We start from the raw sequence: 19695 nt of genomic DNA, 5'->3' as shown, positions 1-19695 counted from the left end.
TAGTGGTATCAGAGCATGGTATTTCAAAATAAAACACCACACCCATTTTTGGAAAAGTTTTGCAGTGTATGCATTATGGAATCAATTTTTGGGACTTGGGGGCTTGCATTGCATACATCTCTACGTTGTGTGATGTGACTTTATTGCCTATTAGTTCTACTTTATGAGTTACTTGATTAGATGGATATGTTGTTTAAGCCTGTTGACCTTTTGTGCTTCTATGTGTTGTGTGTGTGCTTGCCTAAATACACTTGATGCTCATCTTGTTATGATTGATCTTTAAGAGCTTGCTTATGATTTGGGTTCTTCTTATTGCAGCGAAGTGAGAAATGGATCCACGTGGACGACCTCCATGTGTTCGACATGTTGCACAACCTCCCGGTGCAACACGACCTATTGATGGATCAGGTGGGTCTACCGATGATCTTGTGATTGAGGAAAATTGACTTTCTCCACCGACACCAACCATTGGAAAGGCTGAGACTTCCGGGTGAAGTATGTACCCCCGGGTACTAATGAGATGACTGCATGGCAGAGGGCCTTGATACAAACTTTTCAGCAACATTCTGAGCTTCTAAGAGAGCATAATGCTTTTATGAGAGAGTAGCTTGCATATAAACAAGCACGAGGGGGGACTGATAGGATGGATCAAAGATTGAATGCAAAGGTTTTACGAAATGAGTATTTGGAGAAGGCCTAGAAACATTGGCCTCCTCACTATGCTGGCCAAGAGGACTCCACCATTTAAAAATCGTAGTTTTCTTTTTTCGATAAGATATTCCATGCTATAAGATAACCTGAGACCCACCGTGTTGGCGTTGCTTTCTACGTTCTGATTGGTGGGGCAGATGAGTGGTGCATAACACTCACCCTGAAGGTAAGGCACTTGAGGCCTATACCTGTGAGACACAAACAGACAAAATGAATAGAACATTCTATCATAGCTATATAAGTTCGGAGAAGAAAATTTGAGTTCCACTAGATTATTCAGGGGACCAGGATGATTACCAAGTACTACAATTGATTCCATGAGTTTATGAAATTTGATTTAGGTATTCTTAAAGATTCGGCTGCACAAGTTGAGAAGTTCGAGAATGTGTGCAATGGGAAGATTCGTGCTGCCTTTGCGAGTGGGAGGGCACCCACACTCATTGAAGCATATAATTGAGTAGCATACATGGAGAGAGCACTATGGGACCGTGAGCATGTGAGAGCTTTTAAAAGGCATGAATCCAAATTGAGTTTTAGGCTAAGAAGGAAGAGGCCACGACCCTTGTTTCATAAGGGGCAGGTCCAAGGGGTGGCCTGAGAAATAGAGAAAGACAAGAGCTGAAGAAGGTAGAGGCATCGGGTATATGTGCGAAGTGTTTGAAGAATCATCATGGATATTACTGTAATAGGATTCCAAGATCATGCTTTAACTATGGACAACCAAGGCACATGCAGTTTCACTACACTGCACCAAGGAGCGATGAGAGAGGACAAGTGGGAGGACCTGACTAGGAGCACCGCAGTATCCACATATTACACTTGCAAGACGTGGACATCCCCAACATTAGACAGGTGCTCGATTGACTATTCTCTCTGCATCTGAGACAAAGAAGAGAGGCAATGTGATGACAGGTATACTTCTCGTATCCTATCACTCCGCATTTACATTATTTGATTTGGGTGCTTCTTGTTCCTTCGTTGCTGCATATTTTTCTCGGTTATGTGGCTTATGTTTGAGTCTACTGTTATGAGTATAGCTTTGTCTTCGGGTTAGGATCTTATCTACAATACTATGATCCATTTTGTGTCTATGGTAGTTAATAAATTATTGTCTACCATTGATTTTTTGGTGCTAGAGTTGAGCGAGTTTGAATTGATATTGGGAATCAATTGGTTAGAGAAGTACCGAGCCCGATGGAATTTTTACTTAGGCAAGCTAACTCTTAGGACGATAGATGGAGTGAGGACATCATACTACAAGCAGCCGAGGATGTCAAAGTCTATGGTGGTTAGCTCTTTAGCGCTCTCCTGGATGATTCAAAAATGGTATCTAGTCTTTTTGTGTTCGGTTTGAGACACATGATTCAAGGAATCGATCTTGGAAACCATTCTTGTAGTCAAGATTTTGTTGTTGTTTTTCCCCATGAGATTCCAAGATTTCTTCTAGCACAAGAGATTTGTTTTGAAACAAACTTGAAATTGGGAGCATAAGTGGTATCGAAGGTACCTGATCGTTTGGCTCCGACTGAAATGAAAGAGTTGAAGAAACAATTGGATAAACTTTTGAAGAAATGATACATGCGGCCGAGTAGCTCACCTTGGGGAGCTCCTGTGCTCTTTGTATGGAAAAAATATAGGTGTACGAGGCTTTGTATTGACTATCGATCAATCAACCAAATGTCAGTAAAGAACAAGTATCCACTTTCGAGGATCGAGGACTTGTTCGATCAATTAGAGGGCACGAGTTTTCCCGAAGTGGACTTGATATTGGAGTATAATAAAATTCGTGTGAAAGAAAGTGATATCTTAAAGAAGGCTTTTCGGACACGATATGGACACTTTGAATTCACGGTGATGTTGTTTGGATTCACGAATGTGCTAGCTATGTTTATGGATCTAATGCAAAGGGTCTTAGATCAGTGGCTGGATAATTTTCTTGTCATATTTATCAATGAAATCTTGACATATTCGAAGGATCCTGATGCACATGGCTGACACTTAGGAATGGTATTGGAAAAAATTTGAAAAAAGAAATTGTATGCAAAATTGTCAAAATGCGAGTTTTGGCTGTCATGTGTGCACTTTCTTGGACACATCATATATGTTGAATGGGTCACCGTGGATGCCTCGAAGTTCGAGACAATATCGAATTGGAAGTCACTGTGCAACATAGGGGAAGTGAGAATATTTTTGGGTTTAGCAGGTTATTATTGACTATTCATTAAGGACTTCGCAAAGATAGGTCGACCGTTGAGAAATTTGATAGAAAATAGTGAAGCTCGAGTGGAATGATAAATGTGTGGCAGCATTCTCGGAATCAATGTCGAGATTCACTTCTGCACCCATGTTGGCATTGCCCGAGGATGGGCAAGATTATAATATTTACACCAATGCCTCTCAGAATGGTTTAGGTTATGTTTTGATGTAGAATGGTCGGGTTATTGCATATCCTTCAAGATTATTAAAATCACATGATGAGCGATATCCGACTCATGATTTGGGAATGACAGAAGTTGTGCATCCTTTGAAGATATGAAGGCATTATTTATTGGGGAGTAAATGTTGGATCTTGATAGATCATAGAAGTTTAAAATATGTGTTCACACAGAAGGACTTGAACTTGAGACAGAGACGTTGGTTAGAACTGGTTAAGGATTACATTACAGAGATATTATACCATGAAGGCAACGAGAATTTCGTAGAAGATGCTCTAAGTCATAAGATTCATCACGTTGGTGCTCTCAAATTTTGAACAAGTTATCTGAGAAGATGAATCGATTGAGATTAAAGTTAGTCACTCCTGGCTCGACACAAGTGATGTTGGATGCACTTTTGGCTGCACCTACCTTGTATGATGAGATTCGAGAGAGGAAAAAAATAGATCTTGAATGCTCTAAGATTATAGAGCGAGTACGCAAAGGGAAGCCCGAGGACAAAATTAGATTTGAGTTGGCTAGCGATGATAGCCTTTTTTTTTTAGGGAGATGGGGCATACAAGACTCAGCTAGAGATTTGAAAGAGAGATTGATGGATGAAGCCAATTTTTCACCTTACTCGGTTCATCCAGGGGGTGATAAGATGTTTAAAGACTTAAAAAAAGGAATTTTTGGTTGATTGGTACTAAAAAGGACGTGGATGATTAAATTTCAAAATTCCTTGTGTCTTTAAAGGTGGAGATTAAGCATCGTAGACCGATGGATCTACTACAGCCACTTGAGGTTCCGCGTTGAAAATGAGACTCAATAGCGATGGATTTCGTGACGGATTACCGGTGAGTAAGAACCAGTTTGATTTACTTTGGGTGGTTGTGGATAGATTGTCAAAGACTGCAATGTGCATGACATGGTGAAACACTTTGGTGTGCCAACTAGTATCATTTCAGATAGAGATTCCTAGTTTATGTCCCACTCTTGGAAAGAGATGCAACCTGAATTTTGGAAAAAATTGAGTTTCAGTATTGCATTCCCCCCGATGACTGATGGTTAGATGGAGAGGACCATTCAGACTCTTGAAGACATGTTGAGGGCTTGTGTGTTGCAATTTCAGACTTCATGGGCTGATCGTCTGAGCTTAATCAAACTTTCACATAACAATCGTTATAACTCAAACATTAAGGTTGCACTTTTTGAGGTGCTGTATGGGAGATGTTGTAGAACCCCACCGTGTTGGGAAGGTCTGAGTGATAGGGTGCTATTGGACCCAAATAAGTAGGATAGAACACTCAACATATCTGTGTAATCCATGATAGGATTCGTGCGGATCAGAGTCGGAAAAAAAGTTATACCGATTTGGGCTGTAGGACCATAGAATTTGAAGTTGGGGACCACATCTTATTACGTGTATCCCTTATGAAGGGTATTAAAAGATTTGGCATTCGAGGGAAGTTAAAACCCTCTTTACATTGGTCCTTACATGATTGTGGATCGCATTGGGAAGTTGGCATATTGACTGAAGTTGCCTAGTGAGTTGGGAAAAGTGCATGATGTGTTTCATGTATCCCAGTTAAGGCGATGTGTAGCTGATGAGACGAAAGTACTTCAACTTGATGAGTGAAGTTAGAGGATGACTTGAGCTACGATGAGAAACCTATTCAGATCTTCAACACGAGGGTGAAAGCCTTGAGGAATAGAAATGTGTATCTCGTAAAAAGTATTGTGGCACCATAAGAGACTTTCTGCTTAACTCTAAAGTTCTTTCAATAAGGCTCCCAAAAAGGAATGTGCACATTGTTGACATGAGTAGTCTATTTAATCAATTTAATTACTATTTAATCTCGGATGGCCTGGCTCAGGCTCATCCACGGAAGTTGGCCTAGCACCAGCCCAATTCTAGAAGTATTACATCCTCCCATACTTAAGTATGCAATGTCCCTGTTGCACCACAAGGATCATCAACTTATAGGCCCGTTACCAGTCCGATCAACGACTACAGACTACTTTTTTTTTTTTTTTATATTGTGTAAAAAAAATAGGTGATGTTGGTGAAGCCTTAGTGTTTTAGAATTTCGTGTCTATACACACTATTTTTATAATGTTGGTGTGTGACATATCTGCATTTCGGGGTGTTACAAACATGCTGAGAGTAAAGTTTGAATGTGCTATGTAATGACACATCTTATAAAAAATTGCATAAACGTACAAATATTTTTACAAAAATCACTAAAGTAGTTCATACAAAGTGCTACACGAATGAAAATTGTGTGCTTCAGTGATATAACGTAAATCAACAAAGAAATAACATTCAGTTAAAAGCACCCGTAAATCATGCGCTTAGTAACATGTACTAATGTTTTGTTAGAAAATAGCATGAGGTTTTATTCACTAGTTATTCATTTTTTTATAATTATTTACCAAAATCATTACTACTCTTTATTGTTAAATGCATGCATCCCGATGGTAAACTTTGAATGTGCTATTTGATAACTCGTCATAAAATTAAAAACATACACATGTGTTGAGTATTTTTACATAAACCACCAAAATAGCTAATAAAAAAGTGTGTAGCGATAAAATTTGTGTGCTTAAGTGATAAGACACAAACATATAAAGAAAAAAACATTAAAAAAATTTTGAATACCTTATGCATTGGGTTCTTCACTTGATCGTTAGAATAAGAATTACGAGCGGGACTTCATGCACAATCTGTTTCCACGATCATTGAAAATTTAAAAAAGATATTGATGTAATATTTTGAATGTAAAATAGATTTGCAGTTGTTGATGCAATTTTTTCAACAATAAAAAGTAAAATCCGAAAATAAGAAATTATCTCCGAATCTGATAGAATTAGTGCTTGAGATTACGAATCTCTAAACACTGTACGGTATATAAGTAAACTGGAAAATAAATGCTACAGACTGAAAATTAAAGGATGATCCCCGAATCACTGACTTTACTGTCGTTTGAAGATGATTGAAGATGTCCTGCCAGTTGCTGACCCCAATCCTTAAATATTCCTCAGAAACGGCACCTGGAATCGTCGCCCGAACGGTTACAACACCTACTCTCAACCGTCTACTAATTCCTCTTTTGTTGACACGTGTTTTCAACCGTTTTACCATCCGCGTAACCCAACCGACCAAGCTACTGTTCTCTCACTCGATCTTCGCAGCAGCCGACCTCCACAACAGCCGACTTGCTCATCCAACTGCGGACCAACCGACCTGCCTGTCCGACCGCGGACCTTCCGATCTGCTTATCCGACTGCAGATCTTCCGACCCGCTTATCAGTTCGAAAGGACAGCCGGTCTAACCAATCACCCCAAAAATCCCTTAACCGCCAAACGTACTCGATTACAGGCCCAAATTTCCCTATATCTTGGGCCTTTAACCTAATTATAAAATTCGTATGTAACAACTTGCCCGCTGCCATCGGACTTTCAAATGCCACTCCTTAATCATCGTTTGGAAGTTCGCAATCTATAATCTTCCCTACCGTGTCTACTTTCCCCTGTTTCGCTACGATTTTAAGTTATGGCGAATCAATATGTACCTGCACTTCCTTTCGACGGAACCACCCTAGAAGTATCATTCGCGGCTTTGAAAATGCTGACTCTGACCTGGCTCTGCAGGTATATCATTGTCTCCCCTTCTAAAAGTGTCCTTTCTTCTTATCTCGACCTGGCTATTCATATAGCATCAGGGCGCTTCTTTTCCCTTGGTGCTTTCTTTCTAGCCAATCTCTTTGAAGGTCTGTCTAGGGTTAGTATCTGCCTTGCAGATAAAGATAGCAAGAAATTAGATACCACCGCGTCGGGACCCTTTTGGTTTCTGGAACTTTGGTTCCGACTTTATTTTCCCGACGTGTACCAACATGGCCACCCTCCTGTTGCCCCAATATCCGACAAGTCGTTGGGAATAGCCCTTAACCGTCTTTACCTAGGTCGTAATAAACTCCAATCATCCGACTCCATCATTGCTACTATCTTGACCGATGTCCGTAGCAATTCTCGCTTTTACGTATATAGAAAATACGCGGGCTACATGTCTGGTCTTTTTTGGCCTTTCCCTGTATCTTCACCCATGGCCGAACCTGTCCCTCTTCCTCATCCAACTTACTCTTTTTCCTGGGATTCAGCCCTTAAACCTAGGTTTTTATTTGTGAATAAGAAACTTGATAAAAAGGGCCATAAATTGTTTTATACTTTCAGCTATCGACCTCAATTTTTGGCACGCCAATTCGGCTGCCGTCAAGGCTTACTTGGCCCCCTTGCCCATCCACACCTGATACCTCAAAGCCCGTATGGGTGAGTCATCCCTGAGTTGATTTCTCCTTATATTTCCCAACTCACGAATTACATAACTTCCAATTCTTACATCCCCTTCCATCCTTCTCTCGACTCTGCGGAATCCTTCCGTGGATGGTGGTCGGTTGCGTGGGCCCTGATTGCTCTTGACAAAGAACGGTTGCTGAGCATTCTCTTGCCCCAACCTACTTTGGTGCTAGGGACGGCACCATTGTCTAACACCCGAAGAAAAGTAGCCGCCCTAGTCACCGGGTCGAGCCCCCAAAAAAGAAAAAGAAAAGTTTCTCAAATTCAGAAAGCCTCGACCCCTGAAAAAGACCAGGAGACTTCGAAAGACCTTCCATCAGGTTGAGTTCCAGTAAAGACCCGACCCCATTTAGGTATTTTCCAAAGCCCCGTCTTAATCTAATTTTTCCTTAGATTTTAACTTATCGTTCTTGTTATCAGGCCCGACCTCAGCCATGGCGACTGTTCCACTTAACTCAACACCAGCCGAACCTATGCTTGCCTCTCTGATGGCCGGTCGGAGGATGAACCCGACTAAGAGGCGGTCCCCTCCTTCTCTACCGACGAGTGGTCGGGAAGAGGCTCCAACCAAAAAGCAATCCTCTCGAGTACCGGCTTTAGCTAAGGTTGTCTTTCATAGTGAGGCGACTGCTTCTCAAATGGGCGGAATGCCATATGTAGCTTCAGACTCATCTTCCCCGAATGAAGAACCGATCACAACACCTGCGTCCGCCTCTGCCGCGGTCGCCTCTGTTGCAGGTATCTCAGTTGGAGTTGCTTCTGATACAGACGCTCCAAATGGTAGGGATGTCTCAAACGCAGCTGCCCAAATCACATCCGACGAAACCGCTGCGGCCGTCTCAGTTGTAGCCAACGAACCCGCTGCAGCCGTCCCAGTCGCGCCCGACCTACTCGGTGTAGCTGTCCAACCAAGAGTACCAGACCCTATTCCAGAGGAGGCCAGGCGGGAAGAAGAACCCGCAGCCATCCAACCAAGAGGTCTCTTGCAGGAACTAGAAGAGATTCCTTCTTCTGATTTGGAGACCTCTGTAAATCTGGTAAAACCTTTCAAACTTCTTTTCCTTACTAAAAACCAACATCTCAACCCATATTGAATATTCTATATCTCACTTTGTAGGGACCCAGGTCAATACCGCAGCGTCCATTCGAAGTAGCCGACGAGTTGGCCATTGCAATGTCAGTCGTCCCTTCTTTCCGACCTACAACAGTCCTTGCACCTTCTGGAACCACGATCTACCCAGAAGTAAGTAAAGTTGTCACAATTAATACTTGTTTCTGCGCTTCATATGATCTAAACAAACAAAAATCCATTCTCTTAGGGGCATCTTGATCTAGCTCCTCTGTCGGCTGTTCTAATTTCGGCAAACATCCAAACCATAATTGCGCAGGTTATCGACCGACCTCTCTCCGACCTGGGATCAGACTTATCAGACAGTCTTCTTCAGGCAATCGGTGGCATTTTATTTCAGATTCCTTCAGAATCAACCGCTGCCCCCATTCTGCATCGGCTGATGGAGAGACTAGCCGAACTTCGAAACGATGTCCTATTCGCCCAACTCCTGCCGGTCGAAACACCTCTGCTTACCATGACAAAAACCAGGGAATCAATTCAACAAGCAACTGGAAGACTAGACGGCCTCTCTAATGCCAAAACACAAATAGATGAATTAATCCAAAAGAAGGAGGCAGAATTGAGAGCACTTTATCAAGAAAAATCTGTCCTGCAAGGCCACCTAGCCGACGAACAGCGCTTAATTGAGCGGTACAAGAAAAATGAAGCCGACTTGGACCAAGAATTAAAGATCCAAGCTCGATCTCAACTTATCCAACGATACCAGTCGGCTTCTAACAACCGACGACTTTCCAAGACCGAAGATAAATGGTCCCAGATCAAAACTGCTTTGAGATCCCTTATGTAAAACTTTGGGCACTTTGACTTAGTAAATAATTATTTTCTCCTATTGTTAAGGATCACTTTCCAAAACTCTGACCCTCCTGGGAACAGATCAAACTCATTTCCTTTATAGACATCTGCAATCCCTTGTAAAGCAATGAACGAACGCTCAACCACAAATTTGAAACTCGGGCACGCCTGAAATATTTATTAAAATGTTACACAAACGTCCTCGTGTTCCTGTAAGCAACTGGCAAGGCGTTATTCAACCCTTCTTCGTGGGTAATCATCCAGTTGGAGGCCATGCCGATGACTTGTTATGCATACTCAAGCAATTGGATTTCAAATTCAGATTCTCGCACCGAGGTAGAAAAATTGTTCATCGTGTTATTCGCTTGATGGAAAACGTGCTGGGAGGATATGAGACCCTTCGGGATATACAAAATCGCCTTCCTGACATCGATCATCATATGGATGTGATTGAACACCATGTAACAGCCATACTCTCAGACCTTGGCTGGGATCATACATTTTCCAATCAACGCGCAGTCTTTTCGAGATTACGCACTCTTGTTGATCGTGAGCATCAAGCCGTAGCAGACATGAAGGCTCGTACCGACTATAATCTAGAAAAGATGCAAGATCAATGGGAAAGGTACCGACCCGACTTAGAAGACCTTGTCGATGAAGAACCAGAATTGATCCCTAATCACTAGGATAAAGATTCTGATTCAGAAGAAGGGAGTTTTCTGCATGACTTAATATATGATTAATGAATGAACCCTTTTTGGGTCCGAACCCCTATGGTAGGGTTCTGCAATAAAATTTTCTTGTTTCATGCGTTCTTGTTATCTGAAAAGGCAGGAAAATACCTCTTCAGATATCTAGCATTAATACAATCATGTACCATTTACCTTCTTGATTTATAATAATAAAAGCACCATTTCCAATCTCCTTTTGAATGATAAACGGCCCTTCCCAATTCGGAGACCACTTCCTTAATTGATCTATCTTCTTGTATGTAGGAAGAATGGTTTTCCAAACCAGGTCTCCTTCTTGGAACGTCTTATAAAAGACTTTCCTTCCATAAGTCTTAGCCTTGATTTCACTCTACTTCACAATCTGATCGATTGCATGGAGTCGATTGACATCCAAACTCTCCAATTATTGCAACATAACTTGTTGATATTCCTCAATGAACTCGTCAGTAGTAAAACTCGTACGTCCAGATGCCACTTGAATTTCGGCTGGTAACACAGCATCTTGCCCAAAGGTGAGTTGATATGGTGAAAACCCTGTGGCAGAATTTCTGTTATTCCTATGTGCCCATAAAGCTCGAGATAACAACAAATGCCACTCTCTTGGGTTCCCTTCAACCATCTTCTTTATAATTCCAATAATAATCTTATTGGCTACCTCTGCCTGCCCATTAGCTTGGGGATAATAAGGCGAAGAATGGTTCAAACGAATACCAAACTCTGCCAAGAAGTTTAAAAACTTCTCCCCAGTAAAGACCAAACCTTGGTCGGTCATTATTGACTGAGGAATACCATACCTATAGATGATCTGATTCAGCACAAAATCTATCACTTCCTTTTGATCCACATTTTTCAAAGCAACCGCCTCGACCCATTTGGTGAAATAATCTATTGCAACCAAAATAAAACAATGATGTTTGGATGATGGAGGATGAATTTTACCAATGATATCCATAGCCTAAGATTTAAAGGACCATGGTTTTACCATAGCTTGCAATTCAGTGACTGGCAAGTGATTCAACTGCCCATGCTTCTGACACTCTTGGCAACCTTTAGCGAATTGTATACAATCTTCGAAAATCTTTGGCCAAAAGAAACCCAAACGATGAATAGCCCATCTCATATTCAAACTTGCCCTATGAGCTCCACAAATCCCACTGTGTACTTCTGTCATGACTTCCAAAGCCTGCTTGGACCCCAAACATTTCAAAAGTAATCCTTCGAATGTCCTTTTGTATAAGACTCCTTCTATCAATTGGAATCGCAAGGCTTTTAACCGTATTTCAATCGGTACATTCGCTCCTGGATTTTGTAGATACATGATAATTTCTGTCCTCTAGTCGGCTCCAGCTTCTGTTTCAGAGTCGGCCTCTGCACATATATCTTTTGGGATTCCTTTACAAGCTTTTTGAGCTAACTCGTCTGCAAATTGATTTTCTTTCCTAGGGATGAACTCAATTATCACTTCAGAAATTTTTTATAGCAACCGACTTACAATATCTCTGTATCTGCGTAGATGAGGATAATTGCAAACATATTGTTTGTTCACCTGGTTGATTACCAATTGAGAATCCCCTCTTATGATCACGGACTGAACATTCCTGGCTATTAATTCTTCCAATCCCAAGATTAAAGCTTCATACTCTGCCGAATTATGGGTCATGGCTTCCAATTGCAACTGCAACTTGACCCTTTGACCATCTGGTCCTTTCAACAAAATGCCTGCACCCGATCTGTTTCCTGAAGTAGAACCATCAAAAAACATTAACCAATTTCGGGTACTTACATAACACATGTATCCGGTCGGTTCTTGCTTATAACCCGAAAAGTCTGTCAAAAAATCTGCTATTGCTTGGCCTTTCACCGCCCTCAAAGGAGAATGACATAAATCAAAAGGAGCCAATTTAATGGCCCACTTCATAAGCCTGCCCTGCATGGTAGGTCTTTGCAAAATTAATTTGATGAGATCTATCCTTGAAATAACCTCAATTCTCTTGGGCAACATATAATGTTCAAGTTTGGTGCATGCAAACACCAATGAGTAACACATTTTTTCTGGCATAGTATAATTTAATTCTTGTATTGTGAGGGTCTTACTTAAGTAGTAAATTGCCCTTTCCTTTCCATCATTCCCGTCTTGTGCTAATCAGCAACTGACCACTTTATATGTATTTGCCAAATAAAGTTTGAGAGGCCGACCTTCTTTGGGGGGCATCAACACAGGTGGTTGAGCCAATGCTTGCTTTATAGCTTCTAAAGCTGTCTGTTGATCTGGTCCCCACTCGAAAGCATTTCCTCCAGCTTTTAATAATTTAGTAATTGGTCTAACCTTGCCAGCAGCATTGGAAATGAACCGTCTGCGATAATTTACCTTCCCCAAAAGACTTTGTATTTCCTTAACCGTTTTGGGTGGTCGGCTGACAAGAATTGCTTTGGCTTTATTAGTATCGATCTCTATTCCCCTCACATGTACCAAAAATCCCAAGAAACTCCCGGCTGATATACCGAAAGCACATTTAGTTGGATTCATCTTCAATTTGTACCTCTTCATCCGTCCAAAGGCATCTTTAAGATCTCTCAAATGTTCCTCAAAACCGGAAGATTTGACGATAACATCATCAATATATACTTCTATGGATTTGCCAATAAGATCATGAAAGATTGAATTCATGGCCCTTTGATAAGTTGCCCCTACATTCTTCAAACCGAATGGCATAACAGTCCACTCGTAAATACCTAAAGCTCCTGGACATCTGAATGTTGTCTTATGAATGTCTTCTTCTGCCAAAAAGATTTGGTTATATCTTGCGTAACCATCCATCAAACTGAGGATTTTGTGTCCTACTGCTGAATCAATTAGCATATCGACCATTGGCATAACATATTCGTCCTTAGGAGTGGCCATATTAAGATCCCTGAAATCAATGCATATCTTGATCTTACCATTCTTTTTAACCACTGGTACAATATTTGCCAACCAATCTGCATAACAGCATGGCCGGATGAAACCTACTTTAAGAAGTTTCTGAATTTCCTCTTTGATTTGAGGCATCAAATCAGGACTCATACGCCTTGGAGGTTGCTTGTAGGGTTTAAAACCTTTTTTAATAGGCAACCGATGCTCTATCAGACTTCGTCTAGACCAGGCATTTCTGAATAATCCTAAGCTAAACAATCAATATTGTTTTTTATAACCTCGAGCATCAATATTTTTTGCTCCTCAGATAAATAACGACTCATCCTGATTATTTTTGGAACCAAGTCGGTTCCTAAATTGAATTCCAGCAAAGGGTCTTGTGCTAAAAAAGTGGGTTATGTCTTCTCTAATAAGTCGGGCCAATGAAATTGTTCATTTTCTTGGGAATGAACATAAAAAATCTTTTTACTTTTTTCTGCCTTTTTTAAAAGCTAATTTAAATAAAACTGATTAATAAGTAAACTACAATCTTCTACATTTGTACTTTCCATATCAAATATATTATCATATAGGTGTGGTTTCCTTATGAGCCATACAGTAAAATTGTTCTTTTTAGAAGAACATTGAATTCTGGCTGATGAATTTAAAACCCTTCTTTGGGTATTCGCTAGCCATAAACAACTGAGACATTGGGGGTAAATGACTGGAATAGAAAATTGATTCTTCAACTTGTTCTAATGCACCGAAAGGGTTGTCATTTGCTTCCATTTTGAAGACCTGATTGCCTTCCCAGAACATTAATTGTTTATGCAGTGTTGATGGTACACATTGCGATGCATGAATCCAGTCTCGCCCAAGTAGGATTGAGTATGTAGTGTCTGCGTCCACTACAAAGAAAACAAAAGAAATATTTTTAGGACCGACTTCAATTGTAGCGACCGTCATACCTTCTGGTCTGGTCGGCTGCCCTGTGAAGCTAGTCATCTCAAAATTTACTGGAGACAAATCGTGAATTCCCTTCCCTAACTTCTTGAGAGTCTTTAATGGCATCACATTGAAGATGGCTTCATTTTCTATAAAAACCTTTGTGATTGGTTTCCTGCAAATATTAGCATTAACGTACAGAGGCTTTAAATGAGACGCCGTGCCTTCTGGAATGGGAGGGAAGACTATCGGAGGAACCTCTGACTGAAAATCAGGATCTGAAATCTTTGCCCATTCTGGCTCTTCTATAATATCATCCACCAGACTTGCCCACAGGGGTTCTTCTTCAATCCAATTAATTCCTGTCATTCAGCAGGGGACTCGTGGCCTTAGCCGAGATTTGACAGACCTTGAATCTGTTTCCGAGGTAAGAATTTCTTCTCTGGTCTCACTTTCAGGTTGAGCTGTCAGAGATTCTAAACGAAATTCCTCAAAAGATGGATTGATGTTAATCCGTTCACAATACTGACATCTGAAACCTTCAATTCTCTCATATGATGCTCCTTTACCCCTCTTTTGTATGGACCGACCTCTTTCAGAGTACTAAAAAACGCCTTGCACATACTTCGGCTGCCTTGATGAGGAGACCTTTATGGACCGACCTCCTTCAAGGCAATCTGCAGCGCCTCGCACATCATTCGACTGCCTTGATGAGGAGACCATTATGGACCGACCTCCTTCAAGGCAATCTGCAGTGTCTCGCGCATCATTCGGCTGCCTTGATGAGGAGACCATTATGGGCCGACCTCCTTCCGGATAATCAGTAGCGCCTCGCATATCATTCGGCTGCTTTGATGAGGAGGCCTTATTCCTGTACCTCGCAGCATACCTACATTTGGCATTACGAATTTGAGTACGATTCATACCCGGAAAACGAGGATCCACATCAACTGGTAAAGGTTTTTTATTTCAAGCCCACTTGCTCCAGACCAACCTAGTCCTTCTAGTCGGGTGGTCCCGGACCAATACTTGTTCCTTTAATTCCACATTAAAAGAACCATCTTGATTATCCCATTTTTCGGTCACTGGTTTTTCATAAACCTTGAGTTTTCCTTTTCCAAAAGTAACCACAGCAATGGTTAATATACAAGCAAGTCCCAGATCGGGAAAAGGAAACCCATCAAGCAGTGGCTGACCAAAGTGATATATTTGAGCCGACCTGCCTTAATGGCCTTTTGGATCTCATTTCGAAAATGAGTGCATTGACTTGTATTGTGTGTGAAGGAGTTATGCCACTTACAATACGGTCTTCCTTTGATATCTTCCTTAGTAGCCAACCTTTGCCCTTCTGGAATTTGAATCTGGCCATCAGTTAGCAAAATATCAAAATTTTCATCAGCCTTTGAATTGTCAAATGTGGGTTGCTCTCTTCCTTCAGTTCCTGGCACTGGCTTTAATTTGGAGCACACATAAGGCTTTCCTGATATGATTTCGAATGCCATTTCTTTTGTCTGATCAAAATCAAAGTCGTATACTTCTGTTTCCATATTCGCCATATGCTGAACTTTATTACGTCTGAAATTCTGATCCTTTTCTCTGAAAAGAGACTCTAAACGTCCAGCCTTGGCAGCGAGACTTGCCAAATCTTCTACATCATGAGCAGTGAGTGTCTCTCTTAGGCGGCCATGCATATTTCTGACCACTAAATTGGTCATTTCTTTTTCATTGATTATAGTAGGACAACGTCCTTTCATCAATCGCACCCTTTCAATAAACTGTGAGGCTAACTCTTCTGGATATTGTTTCAATTCCAACAAATCGGTAAGAGAAACAGTTGGTAAAGGATTGAAGAATCTAGCATGGAACGCCATTTCCATACCTTCACAAGTTTGTATTTGCCCAGGTGGCAGATTTACAAACCATGAAAAAGTTGTTCTGGTAAGAGACAATCCAAATAGTTGCAGTTTATAAAAAGGATTATTTCCAACTTCCCTTAACTGTGCTGTGAAACGATCCACATGCTCTATGGTGGAGGATCCGTCTTCCCCTGAAAAAGCATGAAAATCAGGTGGTCGATAATTCCTTGGAAGTGGTAGTCATTAATGATCCTTTCAGGAAAAGGTCTTTGATAAGCAGGACGGTTGGCCACCTGAGGATTCAAACCGAAATGAACCCTCAACACTTGCGCAATCTCTTCAGGATCCAAACGAGGGTGTTGATGATCAGGGATAAGGATGGGATCCTGTACATGTGCTCCTTGCCTCTCTTCCCTTACAGTGTTCGGCTGCACATTTTCAACTCTTGATCCCAAAGGAACATTATTAGGAAAAGTTAGAGGAGTCTTTCCCCTATCTGTTCAGTTGAACGTTGTGGCGCTTGGCAATGTACTGTCAACGTATGATGGCCCTGCGAAATTTGCTTGCATTCTTGATGGTCATATTCATGGTGGCGTCTGAGTGGGTTGAAGAGTAACCCTTGATAAAGCTTGATCTAACATGTTCTGCATGAGATTCTGTTGCTCGCGCAACATGATGTTCTGTTGCTCGTTCAACATATTCTGCATAGCCAAAGTTTGCTGATTGTTCAATTGTTGAACATAAGACACCCAATCATCGGGTGGTTGGGGAACCTCCCCTAGATTTGGCATGGCAGGTGGTGAAATATTTTCTTCCACCGGTGCTGATGATGATTGAGGTTGTGAGCCTACCATATTGATCTTTCTGATGATTCAGCCGGACCTCAGTCGTATAAAATTCTCTGTTGATGTAGGATCAGCAATCGTGCCTTTCTCCCACTATGGTCGCCAATTTGTTGATGCAATTTTTTCAACAATAAAAAGTAAAATCCAAAAATAAGAAATTATCTCCGAATCTGATATAATTAGTGCCTGAGATTAGGAATTTCTAAACACTACGGTACATAAGTAAACTAGAAAATAAATGCTACAGACTGAAAATTAAAGGATGATCCCCGAATCACTGGCTTTGCCGTTGTTTGAAGATGATTGAAGATGTCCTACCAGTTGCTGACCCCAATCCTTAAATATTCCTCAGAAACGGTACCTGGAATCGTCGCCCGAACGGTTACAACACCTACTCTCAACCGTTTACTAATTCCTCTTTTGTTGACACGTGTTTTCAACCGTCTTACCATCCGCGTAACCCAACCGACCAAGCTATTGTTCTCTCACTCAATCTCTGCAGCAGCCGACCTCCACAACAGCCGACTTGCTCATCCAACTGCGGACCAACCGACCTGTCTGTCCGACCGCGGACCAACCGACCTGCCTGTCCGACCGCGGACCTTCCGACCTTCTTATCCGACTGCGGACCAACTGACCTGCCTGTCCGACCGCGGACCTTCCGACTTGCTTATCTGACCGCGGACCAACCTGTCCAACCGCGGACCTTCCGACTTGCTTATCCGACCACGGACCAACCGACCTGCCTATCCGACCGTGGACCTTCCGACTTGCTTTTTCGACTGCGGACCAACCGACCTACCTGTCCGACCGTGGACCTTCCGACTTGCTTATCCGACCGTGGACCAACTGACCTGTCTGTCCGACCGTGGACCTTTCGATCTGCTTATCCGACCGCGGACCTTCCGACCCGCTTATCCGCTCGGAAGGACAACCGGTCTAACCAATCACCCCAAAAATCCCTTAACCGCCAAACGTACTCGATTACAGGCCCAAATTTCCCTATATCTTGGGCCTTTAACCTAATTATAAAATTCGTATGTAACAGCAGTATAATATAAAAAAAATAAAAGTAATTGTTTGATTTGATATTTTTGAAGAGAAAGAATTTGAATAGTAAAAATTTGTAGTAAAACCCATAAAAAAACACAACCTATATGTTGGATTTCTTGTTTGAACGAATTTTGAAAATCAAATGTTTAAGTAATTATTTAATTATTGATAATGATATATATAGTCTTTTTTTCTCAAAATTAAATTTCGGTCAGTGAGAACTAGATAAGATAATTAGTAAAATATTATTATATATATCATATTATTTAATAATATGCTGAACCAAACTGCTGACTTTTGGATCAGGTGTTGGATCGTGAAAATATGCTTATGGGTCATAACTAAGAACAATTCCTCCACTCGGTTAAATGTAAGAGCCTATAAATAGGCCTAAACCCTAGACCTTTGAAACAATTTTTTTTTTCTTCAGATTTTCTCCCACAAAAACCAAGACGCCCCCTTTTTAATTTCTTTATACCGATTTTTTTTTTCTTTTACTCTTGTCCTTCTTGTTAGGTCTTTCAGTAGTGGTGCTATTTTATGAGGATATAAATTGTTTTACTATTAAAAGTGATATAAGAGCACCAGAGCACTATCAACCGTATTTTATTTTTTGGAAAAACATCTTCATGGGCTCGTCTTATTTTTCTTTTCCTTTAACTTAATTTTTATTTATTTAAATTTTTTTATCTTATTGTACATCATTATTTCACACGTTTATTTCCATCAACCACATAATGAAATATTATGTGAAAATAAAAACTAATATGTTTATGTTGAACTTTTTGTTGACAAGGATAACTTCCAATCAAAGGTCACCTAGTCGTCATAGAAGCCACCATCACCATTTCCATCACAACCACCGATGTTTCCATCACAATTATCTATGCCTTTTTTTCTTCTGGCATCACCCCTACTATTTCCGATTCTATCAAAGACCTCTCAAATAATGCCTGAGGGATGTTTATCCCTCCCAACAAGCATTGTGCAAGGAAAAAAGTCAAAGAAAATTATTTTATATTCGAATTTAATTTTAAATGTTATATGTGACTCCATGTACTTTGTGTATCAATTTTTAAAACTGCTAAAATGCAATGACAACAACTAGAGAAAAATATAAAGTTGAAATTACTGGTACTAAAGATATGTTGTATCAAAACATCCATCGGACCGTATGATTGATGAGCAATCGGTTGTAGAATGGTGAAATAGTTATAAATCTTGATGCACAATATTCAAGTCAAGAGAATGTTATTCCCCGATACCTTTAATATGGCATTGATGTTAGAAAAAATTTTTGCCTATGAAGGGAACTTTAAGAACTACCTCAAGCATAAGCAAATATTTGCCGCTTGATGATCCAATTGTCAAACTCTGCTTTGAAGTAGACAACTGGAATGTGAATTGTAATTTGAACCCTTTTGGTTATAAGGTCAACTTAGTGGAACGGGTATCTCTCCGAATATGAGGAAAACTCAATTAAGGCTAATGAGGGCAAAACAAAAAAAGGCCAAAGTTTTTTGGAAATCATTACTATTGTAGCAAACCCAGACATCTAAGTAGCTAGTGAAAAAAGGCCCAAAATCAAGGGCAAGACCGATGCGCATGTGTGTTGAAAAGTTCCTAAGCAGAGGTTATCTAATCGATAATCTTTTCAAATAAGATATATCGAATGCCAAGATATCAATACAAATAACTTCAAGAACCTCTCATTCTTAATTTCTATGGGGTACATATCGTTTCTGATCAATACAAACAATTCAACCCTTCTTAATTTGTTTGAAATATGGTGAAAAAAAGAAATGAAAGAGGATATTGCATTGTGGATCATGTGAGGGAAACTATAAAATTTGCAAAATAATATAAAATTATACCTTCCATGCGAATTACAATTAATCCGAAGGACTCATTAACTATGATTAGCATATATAATAACCAAAGTGCTATAATTAATTACTTTTACTTA

This window comes from Andrographis paniculata, unplaced genomic scaffold, assembly GCF_009805555.1.
Source record: "Andrographis paniculata isolate CXL003 unplaced genomic scaffold, ASM980555v1 Contig82END, whole genome shotgun sequence".
In the NCBI taxonomy this organism is placed as follows: Eukaryota; Viridiplantae; Streptophyta; class Magnoliopsida; order Lamiales; family Acanthaceae; genus Andrographis; species Andrographis paniculata.
Note: the sequence above shows the minus strand (reverse complement) of the source record.